General features: G+C 42.1%; 1 protein-coding gene across 10 annotated transcripts in view; it reads left to right on the top strand.

The window, feature by feature from the left end:
• PALM2AKAP2 (PALM2 and AKAP2 fusion) overlaps window positions 1-22,272 on the top strand; it is a 258,500-nt gene that overhangs the window by 192,471 nt on the left and 43,757 nt on the right. The window contains exon 1 of one of the 10 annotated variants that reach the window (XM_072030989.1): window positions 10,812-10,964. The exons of the other annotated variants lie outside the window; for them this stretch is intronic. The gene's annotated coding sequence lies outside the window, so the exon portion shown is untranslated. Of the gene's footprint in view, window positions 1-10,811; window positions 10,965-22,272 lie in introns of those variants that run through there. 10 annotated transcript variants of the gene reach the window in all.

Genomic DNA, 22,272 nt, shown 5'->3' with positions numbered 1-22,272 from the left:
ATGAGAGAAGAATGAATGTGCATGCGCTTTCTTAAAGGCTTCCCTGAGCCCTTTACAGCATTCAGATATCCACAAAGAGCCCCCAGACTGGTGGCCTTGCTGAAAGTGGTGCTGTGCTGAGCTGAGCAATCCTTCTTAATAAGCAGAAAGGATGCCAAGCAGCTCCAACTGCACAGCAATCCGATATATAATCTAATTATGTTAATAATCTAGTCTGATTCTTCAGGGGGAAATTCAAGAGTCTATTATGGGCAAGAAAGTATTTTCTGTTTGTTTGTTTTTCCTTCTAACATCTATGAAGGCCAGGCACAATTGGCTACTCTTTATTAGTCTCCTTCAGAGTAAGCATTTGTGCTGATCTATCCTCCTTTTCTTTTTTCTTCTGCCCATGAACAATTGTCTCCCCAGCCCCAGCATTTATCAGAGAAAACCATAGTGGGACCGTCAGAAAAATTTATAAAACCCGCAAATAGGTAAGGCTCAACCAAATAAAATAAAGAAGGTTATATTCCCCCACTTTATGTTTGGTTTTAGCTTGAATTGTGCAGTGGAAAATGCTTCTCTCCTGCCGGCTGGAGCTCTTTAATATCTTAAAACTACATGCAGTGACAAACTTGAATGTTATGAATGTCACCTGTTCATTAGTCTCCTTGCTCCCTTTTTCACTGCCTTGTACACCTCCATAGTCTTAACACCAGCCTTCACCTCTGAAGGGAAATTGCTGTGTCTGTTCCCTTCTGGCTCTTCTACACCTGTGATGCTTACTTCATTCCCAGCTCCCTCTGCCTACCTTCACCAGTCAGTCGGGAGCTCAAGAAGGGAGGTATGGGAAGGTGTCACCAGCATCCCCACAGCACCCAAGTGCCTGAAACTGTTCTCCCATGGAGTAAGATGCAAACCCAATATGAAGCTCTCAGGAGCTGTTCTTGCAGCCTTCCTTCCCAGGAAGACTTCCATGCTCAATCTGCTAGAAATAAGGAGATAAGCCTGTGACAGCCGTGAAGAACTGATCCAAGAGAAGTACAACCAACACCTTTCTTTTATGTGTCTTGGTTTCTTGGTCTTTCTCAGCAGCACCATTTAAAGGTAGACACCTTATTGCTTAACTGAAAACTACATACATGAAGAAGGCTTGCACTGACCTTGACTTGCCTCCCTCACTCTTGATACAAAAGCCACAGGAATCAAAACACGGTTGTAAGCAAGCCACAACTGTTTTAACAACAAATACAGATGGAGAAGGCAAAAATGGTTTGGGTGTGATCACTGCCTGAGGCTGGTAGGCTACATAAGTTGGGGCTGGACAGTGTTTCAGGAGTAGTCCTCTTTGCCAAATTAGGGGAAAGAGCACAGCAGCATGGTGAAGACTGGGAAACACCTCAGAGAAGTAAGATGGTGCCAGCTCAGCACCGGGCTACCCGTGCTTCCTTCCCACCCAGCACCCTGAAACAATGCTTGCAGAGCACCGAGGGGTGAGGAGAGCTCTTCAGGTGAGCCCTGAGGAGGGCTGTTTCTGTCAGAGCCCTGTGTGCCAGCTTTGCAATATGTATCGAGCCACACAAGCCCTCAAAAAGCTCATTAAAATAAACATCGCAGCAGTGGAAGCGCTTCTCAAGCTCCGTGGGTCCCAGAGGGTGGACCGGGAAACACAGGAGAGTGCTGTGTCGTAAGAGCAATTCCTAGGTGGAGTTACGTGCTGAGAAACTTGTTCAGGCTGCGGCATTTATCTTGTTTTGATGGTATTTTTTTGGTGGTGCTCCTTAGAAACCAAATGACTGCTTCCTTTCTGGCTCAACCAGGCACTCTGAAACAATGCTAATCAAATGGCGTCAGGGCTTCCTTTCAGACGTTGCCTCTGACTCCCTCAGAAGTAAGTGGGCTGCTGTTCTTGGCCAGCACTGTGGCTCCTTGCAGCTCCTGTTAGGCACAGCATCTGTCTCCATGCACCTTTCACTCTCACCTGTGCTTTGCTTTTGCTGGCAAATTACATAAGGTAGGAAGACTGTGTTTAGCTTGCCTTGCCAATGGCAACAGTAATAGGAGAACACAGGGCTCCCTCCCTCTGCAGGAGGATGGGAGTATCTGTGCAACAGGCTCAGGTGATGTACTGACAAAACTGGGGTGCTGCGTTTAAGATGAAGGGACAAAAATGTGTGAATACACCTTCTGCTTGTTTCTAGCCTTTCAAGTGAAAACCAGATCAGATATCTTGTACTTATCTCATGCTTATCTATGCCTCACGATTATAGTATTAACTGCTGGAGTTAAAAATGCATGTGTTTGGTTTTGAATGAGAGCCTACTGCTAGCTGAATGGTTAGCTGCGTGAACCTTAACTTTCTTGCATTTGCTGTGTAGCAGCTGTTTATTCTTGTACCTTAAAAAATATTTCAAAGTGAAATGTAGGGCAAGAGTGCCTCTACACAGAGAGCAACACTCAGTTCTGGGAATTTGGGATCTTATCTGAATGTTGATGGTTGTCTGTGAAAGAGAGACAGGATTGGTCTATATCTAAATTGCTCTAATCTAGCAGATACATGCATACATATATATATATTATGCCCATCGCTGCAAATGGCAGCTGCAAGTACTGATGAAGAAAGAACATCCTATCTCAGACACAAACTGCTGCATGCACAAAAGCAACCCCTTGAACCAAATCTGGGGTTTTAGACTAATTTATCAACATCTCTCTTCACATCTACTCAAATGACTGTGTTACAACCCCAACAATCATCTGAGCAGAGCAGCTGGCCTCAATGCCTTGAGCCAAAGGAGCCTTTGTGGCTGTGTGATGATCAGCCACTCCTAGTATCCATACAGCACACACGGACAGAGGTGCCGGTGCAATAAGCATATGGTTACCAGTCAAATACCAGCAGCAGATACTTTGCCTTAATACTGTGTGACATCTCAGCACATATAAAAAGCTATTTCTGGGCTTCCAGGCATTTGCTTATGCCTGGAGTGCTTTCACCTTCTGAAAATACTCCATATCATAAGTGAGAATCTTGTGCAATAGCAGCCTTCATCTGTCCTGACAGACAACATGAAATTTTGTGGAAGCTACATGAAAAGTTGCTATTAAAATGTTGGCAGACGCAGCAGGAATGTATTTGCTCGCACACAAATGCAAAGGCACGTACACACATATCTGCATGTTTCTGGGTGTGCTTGGTGTAGCCTCCTCCTCTCCCCTTGCAGAGGTTAGTTCCCATAATTGTGCCCTGCAGTGGTGACATCTGGCATAAGAGAAAGCTCTGTCTAGCCCGGCGTCCACTTGCTCTGGGCTACTCATTAAGCACAATTAATGCCACCAGAGAAAATCTCCAGTGTGGTGAAGAAAGCATGGATCACAACACGGCTGTCCTGCACCCTCTGCCCGTTGATGGGAGCAGGAGGTGTTCAGCAGAAAGCCTTCCATTCAGAAATTTAGGGGCTCAAGAGGCAGTGCAATAACTTTTCATAGCTCATATTAATGCTGCTTCATTATAACTAATTAATGAACAGAAAATGAGGGGATTTGTACAAATCCTGTTACAGAATTTCTCTCCTTTTTGAGGGATTGGACTAAAAGGCACAAGAAAAGAACCATTGTACTGGAGAATTAGAGGAAAAGAGTGTGCCCTGAGGCAACTGAGTGCTTCGCACATGATGGGAGACTGCTGCTGCTGTTGAGATTTAAAATAGGATGAAACTTCGTGTATCACAGAAAATGAAGTAATGACAGCAGGGGCTAGGGCAATGCTGAACATCCTTATAAACTCTGCAGAAAACCCTTGGAAAACTTGGAGTAACATTTGACCAAAGCTGAGCAAATGGAATATTTATTACTTGAAATTAACCAGATAAATTTAGCCAGACATGGATGTATTTTTACTGGTGTTTGTCCAACTGATTTTTACTTATTTTCACCTGTGTTAAAACTAAGCTGCCAAGACCATTGGGTTGCCTTCCTATCTCTTCTTGTTCGTCTGTATAGACTTCGACATGCCTTCTTGTCACACGGTGAATTCAAGGATCCACATTTCTCATCCAGCAGAGGTTTGGAAGTGGTCTCTATCTGAGAACACAGTGCCTGCAGAGGTCCTTTGGAGACAGAGCTTGTCTTCCAAGTCTGTCCTGGCAGGACAGAGGCCTTTAGTTGTGGCAGTTCACTGCAGAAAGGATAGACACAGTGCAGGAATAGAATAAAATACTGAAACAAGGTGGGAAGAAAGCTATGAAGGAGTTAGGAGTGATGAGGCTAACAAACTGCAGGTTTTTAATATTTGGGATTGAGCAAAGCTGGTCCCAGCTGGATTTACCCAAGGTATGTTTAGAGACTGTTTACTTTGGATTTTCATGTAGCGATGCAAAATCTACTAGCTCCAAGGAAAAACGGATGAATCTCCAGTTTATGTTTCATGCTGCCAGGTTTTTCTCCAAGGGAGTGTATGATCCAACCCATTATTTGGCTCAAACATGTATGGTATTGCTCCTATCCCCTAGGAAAAAGAGAATAGAAGCCGTAATAAAACTGTAGCTGTAATTAGCTGTGTGCGCAATAAAAGTCTCCTTCAGGTGCTTGGCATGAGAGTTTCTCCAGGAGATGTGCACTACTGGTGAAGAAGAGAAATCCACCAACTGCCTGCCCCCACCTATTTGTAAGCTTACACCTATGATTTCCATATTTTTTCACTTTCTTTCTCTTTGTGTAAGGCTTAGTACTTTCTCCTGTTAATGCTGGGACTCTTTGGGCTTCCCTTTTGAGGCAAGCTGAGAAATGCTTAGCAGATCTGCACTTTCAGAAGGCGCCTCATATGCCCATTTACAACATTGCTATTCCACTCCATGCTCTTAACTCCTCCTCCTGAGAAAAAAGGAAAGAAAAAGGAAAGAAAAAGGAAAGAAAAAGGAAAGGAAAGGAAAGGAAAGGAAAGGAAAGGAAAGGAAAGGAAAGGAAAGGAAAGGAAAGGAAAGGAAAGGAAAGGAAAGGAAAGGAAAGGAAAGGAAAGGAAAGGAAAGGGAAGGAAAGGGAAGGAAAGGGAAGGGAAGGGAAGGGAAGGGAAGGGAAGGGAAGGGAAGGGAAGGGAAGGGAAGGGAAGGGAAGGGAAGGGAAGGGAAGGGAAGGGAAGGGAAGGGAAGGGAAGGGAAGGGAAGGGAAGGGAAGGGAAGGGAAGGGAAGGGAAGGGAAGGGAAGGGAAGGGAAGGGAAGGGAAGGGAAGGGAAGGGAAGGGAAGGGAAGGGAAGGGAAGGGAAGGGAAGGGAAGGGAAGGGAAGGGAAGGGAAGGGAAGGGAAGGGAAGGGAAGGGAAGGGAAGGGAAGGGAAGGGAAGGGAAGGGAAGGGAAGGGAAGGGAAGGGAAGGGAAGGGAAGGGAAGGGAAGGGAAGGGAAGGGAAGGGAAGGGAAGGGAAGGGAAGGGAAGGGAAGGGAAGGGAAGGGAAGGGAAGGGAAGGGAAGGGAAGGGAAGGGAAGGGAAGGGAAGGGAAGGGAAGGGAAGGGAAGGGAAGGGAAGGGAAGGGAAGGGAAGGGAAGGGAAGGGAAGGGAAGGGAAAGACACACAAAGAAATATTGACTTTAAAGCCATCCCTTCTCTCCCCTCTCAGAGCTGTGTTCTTTTCCCCTTGCAAGCATGGCTTCATTCCAGATGACTTTTATCTACTTTATGTGAATTACTGTAAAGTGCTCTTCACTGTGGCCCCGATGGCCCAAGCCATGTTTGCCCTGACAACATCCCCTGTCTGCACAGGGTCGGGGCTGCATTTTCTTCTTCTCCCTCTCTTTATTTCTGGGCAGCTTGCTCTCTTGTACTGTGCAGTGCACATACGACTAAGATTGTGGTTTTATGAGAAGTTTTACAAGGGTGCAAGCCCTCTCTTGTTTCTGAGCCAGCCTGACAGGAGCAGGAATTTTCCTCCGTACCTGGGTTCGCAGTCCCAGCAGAAAACACCAAGCCCCATCTGACCATGCATGATTGAGCTCTGCTGAACCCCTGCAAGGCCAGGTTGGATTTCTCTGCTTCACAGCCCTGAAACCAGCACATCGGAGAGCCATCAGCACTGCTTGTTGTGCCCCAGGCTGTTCCAGCCACACCAAGCCATGCTGGCAGGAGGGCAGGAGGTGGCAGGGGATAGTGCCGGGATGTCCGCATTCATAGGGACATTGGTCTGTGCTTTCATGCAAAGCTCAGGAGGAAGAAGGGTTTTTCTCCCCAAGTTGTGAAAACCTTCTGCCTTGTAAACAAAAGTGGTTGCGTGAGCATCCTCTGCTTTGTTTTTCCCTTCTGATGCCATTTCATGCAAAGGAAATGAGCTGCAAGTGTTTAGCTTGGCACTGTAACTTCGGTAATCGTATCCAGGGCATAGAGTAGCATGGGCTGGTGCTTAATCATTCACTCATTAGCACAGTGTCGTTTGTGCTTGGAAGACAAATAGAGGGTAAGAAACTGTGTCAGCCTGTCGGAGAGAAGCGTGTGCAAGGCAGTTTGGGAAGGACGACACACTTTCTGTGCTTCTTGGTGCACTGCCTGATTGCCTTTCAAGCACAGCTGTTGCTGCTACTACCCATTTTGGAGAAAATTGCTGTGTTTGAAGCGCCCATCTGCCTGCAGCTGTTGTTGTCTTCTAATTGGTGTAACCCTGTCAGAAGTGAGCAGCGCAACTATGAGCATGTCCTGCACCCTCACCCAGCTGCTGGCACCTCCAGCATCCTCTCATCCGAGTGCTTTCTGTGTACGTGCCTTCCCAGTGTACCCGGGGAGTGCCATGGGGGCTGGCTTTGCTCACATGGCCATACAAAGAGAGTTTCTCCCTGCCTCAGATATGTACACTTACCAACTGAGGAGTTTCAAAAGGGGTTAGGGAAATGTGAATGCCTCTGTAGATGCTGGTGGTAGGACAGTACCCACAACATCACATTCGTTTCTGGTCTCTTGTGCTCCAGAAGTATGGCTTGACAGTGCTGTGGTTGCAGAGAGAGTTTGGACAGCAGGGAGACAGAAAGCCTGACATGCAATTTGAGATTAAAGGAGCTTTACTTGTTTAGTCTGGAAAAATGTGGACTGGGATATATCAGAGGTTTATGTATGCGCCAGGGAAGGAAACACCAAGAAGAGCAGTAGGTTGCTAAAGCAAATGCTCGGTACTGGCAAAGGAATGAAGAGGGATAAACTGGCCATTAGTAAATGTAGATGAGAAGCTGGAAGCCAGTTCTTGAGGATCAGACGAGCACTTCCATGGCAACTGTGGGGACAAATAGCTGTTTTTAAGGCAGATCTCAGCTACGTTTATGAAGAGGATTAGATGACATGCTTTCCTGCAGTAACAGGTGATGGGACTGGATGACAGGGGAGATCTTGTTTCCTTCTTGTATTGGTGTAAACACAACATGCATTTATTAAAGTTCCTCTAGCAGTTCTGCAGTGAGCCTAAGAGTGCAAATGGCAAGCATATCCATGGACTGAACTGTTCACAAACACTGCATCAAACTGCATCAGTTCGGTAGGATTAGGAGGGGGATGTCTAGCCAGCCACGTGGTAACTGACCACCCAACATAATTGTTGCATGTAGGAAATTGTAGGGTGATGCTAACGTTTGTTCACTTGGATGCTGAATGCAGCTAGACATCAGCCTTTTTTTTTTTTTTTTTTCTTTTTACTGAGGTTACTTTTCAGCCGTATCACTAGACAGACAGCCAAATCCGGCATGTCCCAGGAGGAGGTGAGCAGGACCACAGCAGCTCCATTAGGACTGGCTTCTACCTCCGTCTGACCATGCCAGGAGTGGCTGCCTGTGCTCCTTGCATCACTGCCAAACCACAGTGCCAGCATCTTTAAAACTGCTGCTGGGGTAATGAAAAGGCTGTTTTTCTATGGAGATGCTACACGTGATCCTGAGACTGTGGTTTTATAAGTGCTTTTGATACTTTCTGCATATCTTTCAGACCAAAAGAGGTTGTACTTTCATGGTTAGTGCATAATGTGGGCAACTGAGGAACAGCATTGGCATGTTACCTAGGGAGGGACACCCTAGAAAAGATCAGAATAATAATATTTAAGCAGTCATCAGTATCTTCCACGAGAGACAATTCACATCTATCCTAGAGTGCTTTCTGATGTGGGTGTGTTCCTCTTGTTCTTTTTACAATGAGGATCTGAGAGGTACTGAGTTAGGAAGCCATATGTAATATATATATGCATATATATAAAGATATATTTCATATACCTATAAAAAAATCCTGGTTACAGTGAAGAATTTAAGGGAGTTTCCTCTTCTACCAATTCTTTCAGGATTTTTGTCAGTTTTCCCACTTGTAAAAGTGTTTGATTTTTGGTCTTTCAGAGGTTAAAAGGTGAGCAAGCAGCAGTTAGATCTGATTGAAAAGAATACGAGTGAGAATTCAGGATTTCCTGCTTACAGAGAGCCATGTGACTACCAGTGAAAGAGCCCAGTCATAAGGTTATTGCACTGTAAAGTCAGATGCCCTTTTAAGTCAGCGCAGTTTGAGCCATGCATTAAAAGGCCGGGTTACGGAGATCCCAAAGCTAGACTGTGGCTTACAAAATGTCTTCTTCCTGCATTTTTGGTGGCAGGGATTTGTCTGGCAACATGCTGAGCATTGACAGGTCTTCATCATGACAAGTCATTCTCTGTATGGTGTAATAATTCATAATTCATGCTTCTATTTCATCACCAGTGTACAGAACAATGTGTTCAAGGGAGGTTTGCATCCAGTGGATGATAAGATCTTGGTCTTCTTGATGTCATGCATTCCTTCTGGGAAATGTAGTCTAAAAAGCCACTCTTATGTGCAGCTGCTAAACAGGGCATTTGTATACGCTTCCCTTTTTCTTACCCTTTTTCTTACAGTTTTTCATTTCAAACAGAAAGTAGAAAGCAGTGTCTTTCAGTTTCTGCTGTTTATGTGAATTCATCTTTGCAGATGCTGTTAGTCCAGCCCATAGTCATCTAGTTAACCTCTTTGGTTTTTAGGTTATTATTTTTTTCAGAGTAAAGGCTTCTTCTCTGCATGAGACAAGCTTTTGTAAGTACTGAGAAAATTATGTGGTACTGAAAAACATCTTGCCTATTCTCTTCCTGAGCTACTGTCTGAAATGGCGCATCAAGTATCAGATGATGTAATCAGTACACACCGTGTTTTCTCAATGATGGCACTTTTTGTTAGAGACGTGGACATTTAGTAATAGCAGCACTGTTATATCCATAGAGTATATAACTGAGGAGTAAGGGAGACAATATTGTGAAAGTATCCGTATCTTTTATTAGACAAACAGAAAGAAATGGGGAAAAAAAAAGAACAAAGTTTTGGGCTCAGCACCTAATTGTCAGCTCACATGTGTGATAACTTGATTTTCTTCCACAAAACCACTGGATGTTTTCCACATTTACCTGCTCCAGCCTTCCTACTCAGGCCATGGATAAAACCTAAATGTTTTTCCCAAGCATTTTCATTTCTATATAGCAATATACTTAGCCTTTGGGGCATGTGATTGGAAAAGACAAGCTCCTCATATTGCTGACATTGCATATTTTTGGTGTAGTATCTGAGATCTTGCACAGTTTGTCTCTTGCTAAAGATAACTTGGAAACCATTCTTTTGTGTCACAAATAAAATGGGGTAATAAAATGATGTGCAACAAAAGAGAACAGATAGGATGCCCAAAGATGGCAAATTTAAATCAGGAGATTTAGAGATTAGCCTCTTCAAAGTTTCTAGGTGACTCCTTTCCCACCATAAAGCAGGAATGGAAAAACAGGTCTGTGTTCCTGTAGGAGGACTCCTGCCATAAGGAGGGAGGAGTGGTACAGCAGAACCATAGTAATAGCTGTAATAGTAATAAAGAACAACAAATAGTAGAAATACCTGTCACTCGTTCTTGGAGAGCTCACCAGACTGAATTCTTGGGCTTTGTTATTCAACCCTACAGGCTAGTTCTTGTTTTTGCAACATTGCACTGAAGAAGTTGAGTAATTACAGATTGAGACTACGCGGGATTAAGCTCCTAAGTGCCTCTTTAGACACCTCTGCCCAAATTTTAGAGCATCAAACCATATATTTAACTGTTGCCAAACCTTGCAATTACTTTAAGTCTTTAAGTGGTCACTTCCAAGGCTGAGAGTCTCTGGCTCCTAAATAGCAGTGTCAGTCTGTATGACAGGTATGAATTCAATTTTCTACCTTTCATAAGTATTGTAGCACAATGTACACTGAAACATTATACTAAGGTATATTGTTTCTCCCACCAGATTTGTGTTTGTACATTGCATACAGAATGGGCAAAACCAGAGGAGTTTCATGAAATTGCAGATGCCTTTGTGTTGTTGTCAGGAAATATATTAGCAAGTACCCTCATGAGCATACTTTTTTTTTTCAGAAAACTCACAAAATATGCTATAAACACCTTTCTGATAAAAGGTATAGTGAGATTAAGTGATTTTCCTAAAACATTAGAGCCTGTGATTGGATTTGATTTTGTAAATTCCGGTCTTGTATTTTATCTACATGTATTCATCACAGCAGGAGGTTTTACCTCTTTGACACACAGAGTCTCATCTCCTTTACTCATGAACAACTGGAAGACAAACAACATTTATGGCTTCATCAGCTTGAGTAAGTCCCTAACCTTATCCAATGGCTTTGTCTTTATTGGGAAATAAAAGGAGGTGTAGAAAGGCATCACTGGTAAATCCTGTGCTGTCAGAGTCTCACAGGAAATTGAATGACCCTTGCTTAAGAAACAAACCACAAAATGTGGGTGTGATGTTTATTGGTATGTGCTTCGCATTCTCCTGCAAGGACAGATTGCATTTCACATTGCTCATGTACATTCTGCCTACGTTTTCCAAGAAGATTTCAACTCTAACTCATCTGAGAGCAGCCCGTTGGAGGGAGATGCTGCGAGTGCTAGTATTTTGACTTCTGACTGAGTCCTGAAAAGCCCTCCCCAGCGTTAATGATTTCTGGTAAGAGGGAAGAAGGATGGGCTTTCAAACACTGGGGGCATTCATTAGTATGTATTGTCAGTGTAAATAGACCCCTGCTTAGATGTTAGTCATATTTCTTCCTGGTTTCCGTTTGGTATCTGTTTGTTTGCTATTTCTCCTGAAGACAAGTCAACAATTGTATTAACTTTTGGATCATGGTATGGAAGTGTTTATATTAATTTCCTGACAACAGCATCCCTGTGATCTCTTATTTAAAACTGGTTGTAGGGTTTCCATAATATTGTCTTTCTATTAAAAAGAGAGGGGATGAAAGCCCATAATGTAAGGGGAAAAAGAGTTCTAGCTTTTGGAAAAAAATAAGCAGGTTGTATTTGTATCATTGCAAGATCACAAAAGTTTGGATTATGTCTTGTAAGTATCGGTATTTTTAAATGCAAAAGATATAAAAGCAGCTGCTTTAATGTGTTATTCATACTTAATTATCCTAAATAAGGGTGAAATATCACGGTATTCTTTGCTAACAGTTTTTGAGATATGTGACAGCACTCATTTTGTCCTCTAGGAAAATAGAAGATCAAAGGCCTTCTCTGTGAGATGCTTGCTAAATATTCTATATTGGTCTAAAATGTTTTAATGTAAGGATTTTTCTTGGGATCTCCTAGTGTTTGGCCATTGTGGCAGACTTATTTCACTGTTGACTCTGCAGAATAGTACCTAATACTACAGTTGGTCTGTTCTATATTTATATTCTCATTTGCCTTCAGAATTAAACTCGCTGATAAGACTTCATTAGGCACTTAATGAGCAAGGCACACAACCCTTAACAAAGAGAAAAGAAAAGAAAAAAGGGAAGGGAAGGGAAGGGAAGGGAAGGGAAGGGAAGGGAAGGGAAGGGAAGGCAAGGCAAGGCAAGGCAAGGCAAGGCAAGGCAAGGCAAGGCAAGGCAAGGCAAGGCAAGGCAAGGCAAGGCAAGGCAAGGCAAGGAGAAAAAATTGAAGGTGCATGTGGACAGGCTTGTTTTGCAGTTGTTTGTATATCTGGCCATTGGAATGTTCAAGGGATGCAATGAATGGCTGTTTCTCACCAAAACCTGCATTTCTACCATTGGCCACACTCCCAGCTTGCAAAGAAGCTGATGTTAACTTCAGCACAAGGCAGTTCATCTGTCCTGACTTTGTAACGTAAGTCCTCCTGTAATCCATGTTAGCGTCACGTCCGGATTCTTACTCAGGGACAGGATTTGTCATCTGTTCTTGTTCTGATTGTTTTAAAAGCATTTTAATTGCTGAAATATGGTGGTACCTGGGTTGTTCTGGCTTAAATCACTTCCAGCTACTGAAGAAATAGCTGCAGTCATTTGTTGCTTCCAAAATGAAGTTCAGAAACATCAAGGCAGGAGGTCAAAATACAGAGAGAGGTGAAGGAAATGAGAGTTACTCGTATGACTGATTGGTTGTCCAGCAAAATAAACTCAGCAATTAAAGGAAGCTGGAGCTTTATGTACCATGTATAAAGGCTGTATAGGCATTATTAAAGTCACTGTTAAGCCACGTCTGTAGTGTATAATTTTGATAATTTGAAACAGGTCTGCACTTTCACATTCTTGCAGATGGCGCCCCTTGATTGTTAATTGTGTCTGTGCAACAAATCATAGTATTGTAACAAACATCTCAGCTGAGCTGGAGCTCACCTGTGTGTCAGTTGTTGCCAGGTTCTGGTGAAAGACACCAACAACTCAGTACTACTGTTTTAGGAAAGAAAAAAAATAAAAAAGAAAAAAAAAAGAAAGAAGAAAAAAAAACAAACAAACACAAACAGAAAACAGAAAAGGTGTGCTACCAGCAGAAGCAGTTGAATCTCACTTGCAGGACTGCTTTGCTGCTGTTCTCAGCTCACTGAGCTGACCAGGAAGCAGCTGGCTTCTGTGCTAGCAGTGGCTTTAAGGATGAGCCTCTACCCTTCCTCCTGCATCCTTGTCTGGGTGGGACTGCCTCAGTGCAGGTACCAGAGATAAAACAGTGAAGATCACCAATATAAACCTAAAATGACTTCTTCCTCTGTTGACAGGAAATAGAGAAACAAACAGACAAACTAGTGACTTGATCTATGTGGCTGGGTTTGCATCAGTGCAACGACATGCCGCTTGCTAAGCAGCATCAGAATACAGAAGTACTACTTCCATTTGTCATTTAAATCACATAAATGCAGAAAATAACAAGGTTTTACTCTTTTACCTTGTTTAGATTCTTGGAGACTAGGCCTGGTTCTCTGACTGCAAAACTAATAATCCATTTTAAAGGGAAACCTTATCACAAACAAGACAATAGTATATCTTATTGCCAATGTTCCAAAGAGCTCATTTCCGTGCATTTTGGAGAAAACCTTTCAATTTCATTTAGGCTGGTAATTTTTTACTGTAGTGGCTTTGTCATGGGAGTGTTTATAGCAGCTTCAGTGTGAACCTCTTCAGCAGCACTCTGCAGGCTGCCGAACATTGAACACCATGCTGGAGAGGGGAAGGCAAGGATCCCTGCAGGTGGGAGGAAAAGGGAATTCCTTTGAGCACAGCTAAAACATAACAGCAAAAATAAAAGATGCAAAGCTACAGATGCTTTGCAAATGTAAGAACTAGCTGAGATGATCTCTGATAGCTGCTTCTAGGCCTCCGAAGCAGAGTCAAATGCCATCGGTGGTAACAAACAGACCCAAGATTTGCAGGGGAGAGAGCGACCTCCAGGAGGAGGAGTGGGAAGTTCAAAGGTTATCATCCTATTTATGCTAATTGAGTTTGAGCTAAGCTCTTCCCAAGAAGAAAGCCTCTTATTGAATTAGTTATTCAGTTCCACGGGGTGCAAGTGGAATGGCTGTAGCTGTGTCTTAGACTCTGCGCAAGAGGCCCTTCAAGAATACAACTGGAGGAATTTCTCTCAGTTTTAGCATCCATCTGATGAAAAGCAACCAGTAGACCTGAGATACTTGCGTGCCTTTTGCCATTTAGTCTGTCTACAGAAGGGGCCAAACATGTTCAGGTACACGGCACCCTGGCAGGTCCTCTGCTTGTCCATGGAGCAGGGGCTTAGGGTAAGAACAATTTATTTTCATAACATTGTTAAACAAGGGTAATTTGTAATCTTAAGAATTGTGTTGTGAACGAGAGGCAATTTGGGAGCTACTTTCATGAAAAGCAAAGGAAGATGCCTTCCTCCCTCTGTAACAATGTGTACTGCTTGTTCTTTCATTGTTTGTTCCCGTTTTGCTGGTATTTGAATGAGAAGTTGAGTGAAAACTTAGATGTTGTGTATGTTTATGTATCTGCATATATATTCATACAGATCAGTATTGTAGAGAGGGCATGTATGTCACCCTGCACATCTGTACGTGGGAAAATACTGCTAATAATATTAATTTCCACAGCCTCATCTATCACTAACAAGGCTTTTGAAAGATTTATAGGTGTGAATTAATTAATTATGCCTCAGGGCAGTCTTAGGAGATGCATGTTAAGGTAAGGTTGAAGCCTGGGCAGGTTAAGTATTTTATTCAAGGTCATGCAGCAAGTCAGCAGCAGATAGAAGAATGAAATCCAGGTCTTCTGATTCTGATTCCCTTTATTTGCTTAATACCTGCTAGTTGTCTCCTAAATTGGATTCTCTTCAAGACTGTTAGCTTTGAGGACTCATGAAAGTACAGCAGTTAACTGTAGCTGCAGAACAGCTACTGTCAGGACTGACATCTGAAAAGTGTAAATTTAAATTAACCTGAGCTGTCATTATTTATATATTTACTCACAGTACATTGCAGTGTTCTTTTCCATGAGAGCAGTCTACTGGTCTCTGATGGCGTTTAATATGAAAGAGTTACTTTGCAATTCAAAAATACCAATTGCATGTCCTCAACTCTCCTGATTTTATCTCAACTCTTGAAATACTTAGTATGGCTTTTCTTTCAAAAAAACGACAAATGCCAGAACTGACTTCCGTTTTTGAATATAGGTTTCTAGCCTCAAAAGTTGCAAAGAAATACTGAAAAATATGGCTTCAAAATAGTACTCCCTGATTTGCCTTTCTCTGCTATCACCCTCCCCTGTCCCCCCTCCCCCAATGGCAAATAAAATTTAAAATGCTATTTTGTTTTTACAACTTTCAAGACTTGCTTCTTATCAGCTCTTATGATAAATCTTTTTTATCAGTCACTCTAAAAAGCACATATTTGGCAGCAGAAGGATCGAGGCATACAGAACTGTTTTGTTTTTTTTTTTTCTACAAGGAGATCTTGCATTTATTGTTGCCAAGTCCATTTTGACTACTCCCTTTCTAATCCTTCTCGTCCTAAACTATACAGATTCTATATATAACGTATCATTCATTATGTAATCATTTTGGGGATGGAACTGGGATTTTATGCTCTCAGTGTCCATACAATAGTATTCCAAAAGAACATAAGTAATCTCTCTGTTTTAATATGGTTAAATCAGATTTTATTTTTTTTTTCAGTAAGCATAAAACAGGATAGTGACCTTATCTACCTGCTGACCTTGAAAATACCAAGTGTCTTGTATTAATTAATAAAAGGACAAAAAAATTAGCCAGAAAAATAATTCAGAATTTTATGTTCTTGCATGTTTATATCATACAGCACATGCTGTGCATTGTTTATGCAGTGGGATTTGGGACTGTGGTGCTCCCAGGGGACCATGACAACATCCATGCCCATTTGCTTTGCTGTAATGCTGGGTACTGGCTGACTGCTGCAACACAGCTTTTCCAGCTTTTTGTTTGTTTGTTTTTAATTTGGGGTCAGGGGGTGGTTGGGCAGCACCAGGACTTCCAAAGTGCAGATACCTGTGCAAAGTCTGGAACAAGCTCTCCAGGATGGCTGTGGGATCTCCTTCAGCAGAAGTTTTGGGCTGTGTTCAATAAAACTGCTGCCAGGGTTGATCTAGATGTATTTAGAGCACGGGAATGAGGATGGAAAGTGCTCCATGTCCTTTGCATCCTGTCACATCAATGAATTCTGGTATGAGTTGCCTGATTCCTCCAGTCCTCTTTGCTGCCCAGCCCTTTGTAATTCCAGCCACTTACAGATGCTCATAGATGTTCACCCATATTTTTATACCAGCAGGACAGGGTAACTTTCAGAAGCATTTACTCTGCCTTACTACATAATAAAAGCTTCCAGAGAAACAAAAATATGCAAAATGTGCTGCTGGCTTTCACAACTAGCAAGCCTCTAAAGACTGTTTTTGCAGAAGCTTTTGCCATCTTTTTAATCTGGTGTCTTGCTCTACCATTACTGAAAAATAAATAAATGTATGTTTAGAATGTCCCATGCAGTACTTCAGTACTTATTTAGGCATGGTTCCATTTTAACAAAGTTCTGCAGTCATAAGTTATAGCATGTCTGAGATGGCCAGTGTATTACCAGAAGCTGTGGATTAAAAGAAAATTTGGCCGTATGTCCAGTGGATCTCTGAAGGCATGACACTCTTCATTGAAATGTATGCAGTGTAAAGCTTTTCAAACACCACAGCAATGATAATAAATTTAGGATGTTTGGATCCAAATACATTAAGGTGTCAGAAAGCAGAATGCCAGTCTTGGCTGCAGTTCAGTCTCTGGGCTTCAGTTCAGGATATTGACTGAGCCAAAAATTAAGTAGGATGCCTGGGCAGTGCTCTCATCAAGTGAAGTCGAGTGCCTACTTTCTGTCAGAATGGTTGCAAGATTAAAAATCTTTATTGTCCTTGCAGTACAGTCCTGTGGCTGTGATACCAGCTCAAACATGAACGTGTGTATTTCTGGTCTGATGAAATCCACTGGGCAGATGGCCACTTGAAAGAAATAAGTGGTGCCTTCAGCTTTCTTTCCTTCACTGCTCACTTGTAGGCAGGCAGAGGTGGCTTCTCCACATAAATGATACTGCATTCCCAAGCACATGAAGTCATGCCTGCGGTGCCGTGCCAGGCTATGAAGTCACAGCATGCTGTCCACATGCCATGTGTTCCTCACACATGTGCACAGACAGCTGTCGAGGATCCAGTTGGACATGTTATTAACAGCTGTGCTCAGAAGGCAGAAATTCCATAAAACTTTCCATGGGTAGTGCTAGGAAGCCTTGGAACCTTAAATATGGCAATGGTGGGGAGGCTGTCCATAGGTCCTGATTTACAATTCTGCCTTGCACATATATGTATCCTATATATACAACAAACTGTATAGTTTAATAGAAATATTTATTTCTGTCATTTATCAGTGTTTCTCTATTGAAATGAGCAAACTAGTCCAGCCAGTGATAAATTTCATGTTATCTTTTGCCTTTGTGGGCACTTCTGTATGGTAATATTTATTAAATCATATTAATTAGACAGCTCATGAGAGTATGTGGTTGACCTTTCTGGAGGAATGCTGCATTATTTCATCCCCACGGTTACATAAGCCTGTGGGCTAGCCAAAACCACCATTTAGCATTTTATATGTAGAAGATTGGCCAACTAACCTTTGACGTAGAGGAAAGCTGCCTTCAACATTAAGACTTAAAACCTGCTCCTGCTGAAATCAGCAGCAATAATCTTGGTTTGAATTGGTGCAGGATTGGGTGTACATAGATAATGTGATGGTAGTTAGATGTTACTATTTATAGTGATAACCCAAGTGGAGAAGTTTTGCTGAAACTTTGGCTTTGGAGTTAACGTAGATAGGATTAGTGGAAAGGCAGGGCCACCTCTGGTCTCTTGGTACACAGCAAAACTGTTCTAAGACTAATTAGGGGCACATGTAGGCAGTGCAGTTTTAAATTTGATTTAATGAATGCTGCTCATTTAAAAAGCTGTAATTTGTGTTCAGCCCTGAGGAAGTAAGGAGAAACTGCAGGAACATAAATTCCCCAAAGCAGAGGCACAGCTTTCCAGGTGTGTGACTTAACTGTCGATTGCTCTGTGCTTGCAATAAATTGTTTTGAGTTTAAGATCAGATGAAACTGAAGAGGCTTTATCTGTAAAGGTAGATGTAATCTTTTCCCTTCGACAAGGTACATTTTGCTCTGCTTGGCTTTGTTTTTCCTTTATGCATACAGCTATTTCTTGTAACATCTCTAGATTTTAGTATATTATTAGGTGGCATGTTAAAAGCAAGATTTGGAAAAAAATGCTTGAATTATGATTGCTTTCAGATAATCTGTTTCTTGTTGACAGATCTCATATTCTAACTACCGCACATTAACTCTACTGCTTCAAGCAAGTAAATTCCTGTAGGTAACCAACACCGTTCTCATTATGTCTTTAGTGATTCAGATGAATCAACTCACGACTTGTTCTCTTCAGAGCGGAGTTGATAAAATTTCCTGGCATTTTCCAGGAAGGAGACTCTTGAGACTGATGTCTAACATAACTCCTCAGTACTTGTAACAATCTGTGTTCCCAGACAAACTGACAGAGTGAAAAATCACCATCTCAGAGCTGAAGTGCCGTTTCAGACCGGTAGTCTGTCTTGGTAACAAGTAAATACAAAAACATCCCAGAAAGAGCTGAATTGTGCTCAAACTTATGCAGCAGCAGCAGCGGATGACTATTTGATTGCACAGATCTGGATCAGATGCTGTCAGTCCTTTTCTCAGCATACAAGAAAGGGCAACAAACGTACCACATGGCTGGATGGTGCTTCTATGCATATGAGTGCTTACATCCTCTCTGCATTGCCAGATTTTTTGGCTCTTGAGTCTTGCAATAGTTAGCATTCCTCTTTCAGGCAACTGAAGAAGTATAGAAGAATTTTCAGTTTTCTTTCAAAATAATTAAAGTTTCTAGCTCTTTCTGGTTGCAGAGAGAAGTTTAAAACATCAGGCTGACCTCTGAGGGCTTGAAAAGCACCAAAGGGCTCTATAATCAGATTTATGTGCTTTTAAAAGGAATATCTTGATTTTGTGGGATTTTAACAATGTCTTCTGAGCAACTGGAATTAGTATGATTGCTGTATGATTAGAGAGGTTTAGTACCATCTCGGCACTTAAATCAATTATAGTGTGTTGTTTCATGGTGTTGCAGCATGATGTTCACAATTCTGCCTTTCAAAGATGCTTCCTGTTCCTTTCAACTTTCATTTTCCCTCTTGTCTTCAGTCTTTTAATATTGACCCCATGTAAGAAAAGGTCTGCCCAAGATGTGGAAAGACTCCATACACTTTGTTTTTCACACAAGTTAGGTGTTTGGCTGCTTTGGCTTTTAATCTCTTCTCTTCATTTCTTTTATCTAGGAGCAAAACTACTCCATGTCAGCACTGGAGAGAAATAATAGCCTGTTAACTGGTACGCGGTTATTTCTACCCACTTAGATAAATGAGAGGGTGTGTTTGAAGACTGATGTGCAGTTTAGTCATCATAATTTCAAACACCTAAGCACCTAAATAAAATTGTGCTTTTCTATTTGAATAATAATAAAAATAAATCAAACATAGAGAAACTAATAGATATTATGCACAGTAGTCTTAGCAATTTTTGTTATGTGACAAATTCTGTCACGACTGTGTAGTATTGAGATAGTATGTCTGATTTTCACCAATGAGATACTAAACTAAAGTATATTCCTAGGTGTTATATCAAACCTGTCATGTGCAGGTGATCCCATTTTGGCTGATAAATAAATGCCCAATTTTGCACTCTTATTTGGCAGTTTATGATTGGCTTTATAAACACTGTTAATGCAGTGCTGTGGAGGAAAGTTCTCTCCCTTCATGCTTCACCCAATAAACAGTTTAGAGATTTTTAAAACCTCTTCCCATGACAAGCATACAGTTTTGCAGAGATAATGATTTATTCTATTCTGGTGTATTCTGTTAATTGCCCATCTCTAATCCAGATATTAAGTATTGAATTAGACATAGTAACATAATTAGAACAAACAATTACATTTTTAATGGATTGAAGAGGAGGCTTGTGGGAATGGGATTTGAATGGTTGTCCTTTAAGTATTTAAGGGTGATTTTTCCGGGCTGCACATTCAAAGGAAGACATCTTCAGTTTCATAGTTCAAACTATGAATACTATTTGTTAAGCAATTGCATTTTTTAAAACAAACAAAAAACATAAACTACCGTTTTCTAATGTATTTCTTATCTATTTACTTAAATGCCTTAAGAATCAAAATTTTAAAGTATTTTTATGGGGTTTAAAATCAAAAGTACAGGTACAAATGCTTCAAATGAAAGATAATTAGTTCAGTGGAAGAAGTTCCCATACTAACATCCAGTGATATTTTGTCTGGTTGTCCTTGAGTAGCACGGCAATTTCAAAACAAGAAATCTTGTTCCAAAATTGAGGAAATGTAAATGAGCAAAATACATAAATTCAAGGTGATAAATCTGGGACCCCAATATCTGATTTACAGAAGCATCCTCTAACACCAAGAATGCTTGTTTATCTGTGTATTTCCTTCCTTTACAGTTTGCAATAATTCTCCATACTAATTCTTAGCATAGAATCATAGAATCATAGAATATCCTGAGTTGGAAGGGACCCTTAAGGATCATCAAGTCCAACTCTTGACACCGCACAGGTCTACCCAAAAGTTCAGACCATGTGACTAAGCGCACAGTCCAATCTCTTCTTAAATTCAGTCAGGCTCGGTGCAGTGACCACTTCCCTGGGGAGCCTGTTCCAGTGTGCAACCACTCTCTCTGTGAAGAACCCCCTCCTGATGTCAAGCCTAAACTTCCCCTGCCTCAGCTTAACCCCGTTCCCGCGGGTCCTGTTGCTGGTGTTAATGGAGAAAAGGTCTCCTGCCTCTCGACACCCCCTTACGAGGAAGTTGTAGACTGCGATGAGGTCTCCCCTCAGCCTCCTCATCTCCAGGCTGAACAGGCCCAGTGCCCTCAGCCGTTCCTCGTACGTCTTCCCCTCCAGGCCTTTCACCATCTTCGTAGCCCTCCTCTGGACACTCTCCAACAGTTTCATGTCCTTTTTATACTGTGGTGCCCAGAACTGCACACAGTACTCGAGGTGAGGCTGCACCAGCGCAGAGTAGAGCGGGACAATCACCTCCCTCGACCTACTAGCGATGCCGTGCTTGATGCACCCCAGGACACGGTTGGCCCTCCTGGCTGCCAGGGCACACTGCTGGCTCATATTCAACTTGCTGTCTACCACGACCCCCAGATCCCTCTCTTCTAGGCTGCTCTCCAGCGTCTCATCGCCCAGTCTGTACGTGCAGCCAGGGTTTCCCCGTCCCAGGTGCAGGACCCGGCACTTGCTCTTATTGAACTTCATGCGGTTGGCGATCGCCCAGCTCTCCAACCTATCCAGATCCCTCTGCAAGGCCTTTCCACCCTCATTCGAGTCCACAACTCCTCCAAGTTTGGTGTCATCAGCAAACTTGCTCAAAATACCTTCAACCTATATATAATACCTAGCAACATAATTTTAACTGTGAACTTCAAAACCTAAACTAGTGTGTCTCCCAGGACCTAAATGTCCTTTGACTTCATGTTTCCTTCATTCTAAAATCTACCTGCTTTGATATACCAAGCATCAGTGTTGGCCAGATGAGAAATACTACTTTCAGTAAGTCCACTTGCTGATTGCTGAATGCAAGATTTCTGAATGCAATGTAAGAACAAATCCAGGGAGTAGTCTAGGCACCAGAGGAATATTTCTGTCAATATTAATAAAAATCAGAAATCCAGAAGCCAGGAAGTGGGAGCTCCAGACAAGCACAGAACTTGCTGCACATATCAAATTGTTGCTTAACGCATTAGAGAATATCATGCATTCATCCCAGTTGACCTCAGCCTGGCTTTGTAATTTAAATCTTAACACCCTGGATGTAGGAATCCCAATCACTTGTCTGCCACTGGAGCTGAAAGGAAGTAATGGTAGTGGCAGACCACAGAAATGAAAGAAGAATGCAATAACCAGAAGCAAAAAAAAGGAGAAAACAAGGGATAAGCAGACCTATCCATCTAGAAGCAGAAGCTACAGGAAGGTCCTATCATGAAATTAAAAAGAAATGGAGGTCCCAGCACCCTCAGTGTTAATACAACGGAGAAGAAACGTAACAAAGATCATTTTCAGGGAGGGAAGGAGTGAGGGTGTTTGCTGGTTCCATGATTGGTAACCAGAAGCTGCCCAGAAGTGTCTTAATCCATTTCCAGCTGAGCACCATGTTTACTGTCTTCATTCATCAAGAAAGGCCTTTGAGGCCCCTTCTCAAGATAGTTGTAGGTTTTAGCATGCATCTGTATAACTTCACTGCCATTTTCTGGCAGTAATAAGAACCAGATTCTGATGATGTGTTCATAATTTCCTTTGGGCCCATTTTGGTATAAGCTCATGCTAATTA

The sequence above is a fragment of the Anas platyrhynchos genome, chromosome Z, assembly GCF_047663525.1.
Source record: "Anas platyrhynchos isolate ZD024472 breed Pekin duck chromosome Z, IASCAAS_PekinDuck_T2T, whole genome shotgun sequence".
In the NCBI taxonomy this organism is placed as follows: Eukaryota; Metazoa; Chordata; class Aves; order Anseriformes; family Anatidae; genus Anas; species Anas platyrhynchos.
The sequence above is the reverse complement of the archived record's forward strand: the minus strand, read 5'-3'. Positions and strand labels throughout refer to the sequence as shown.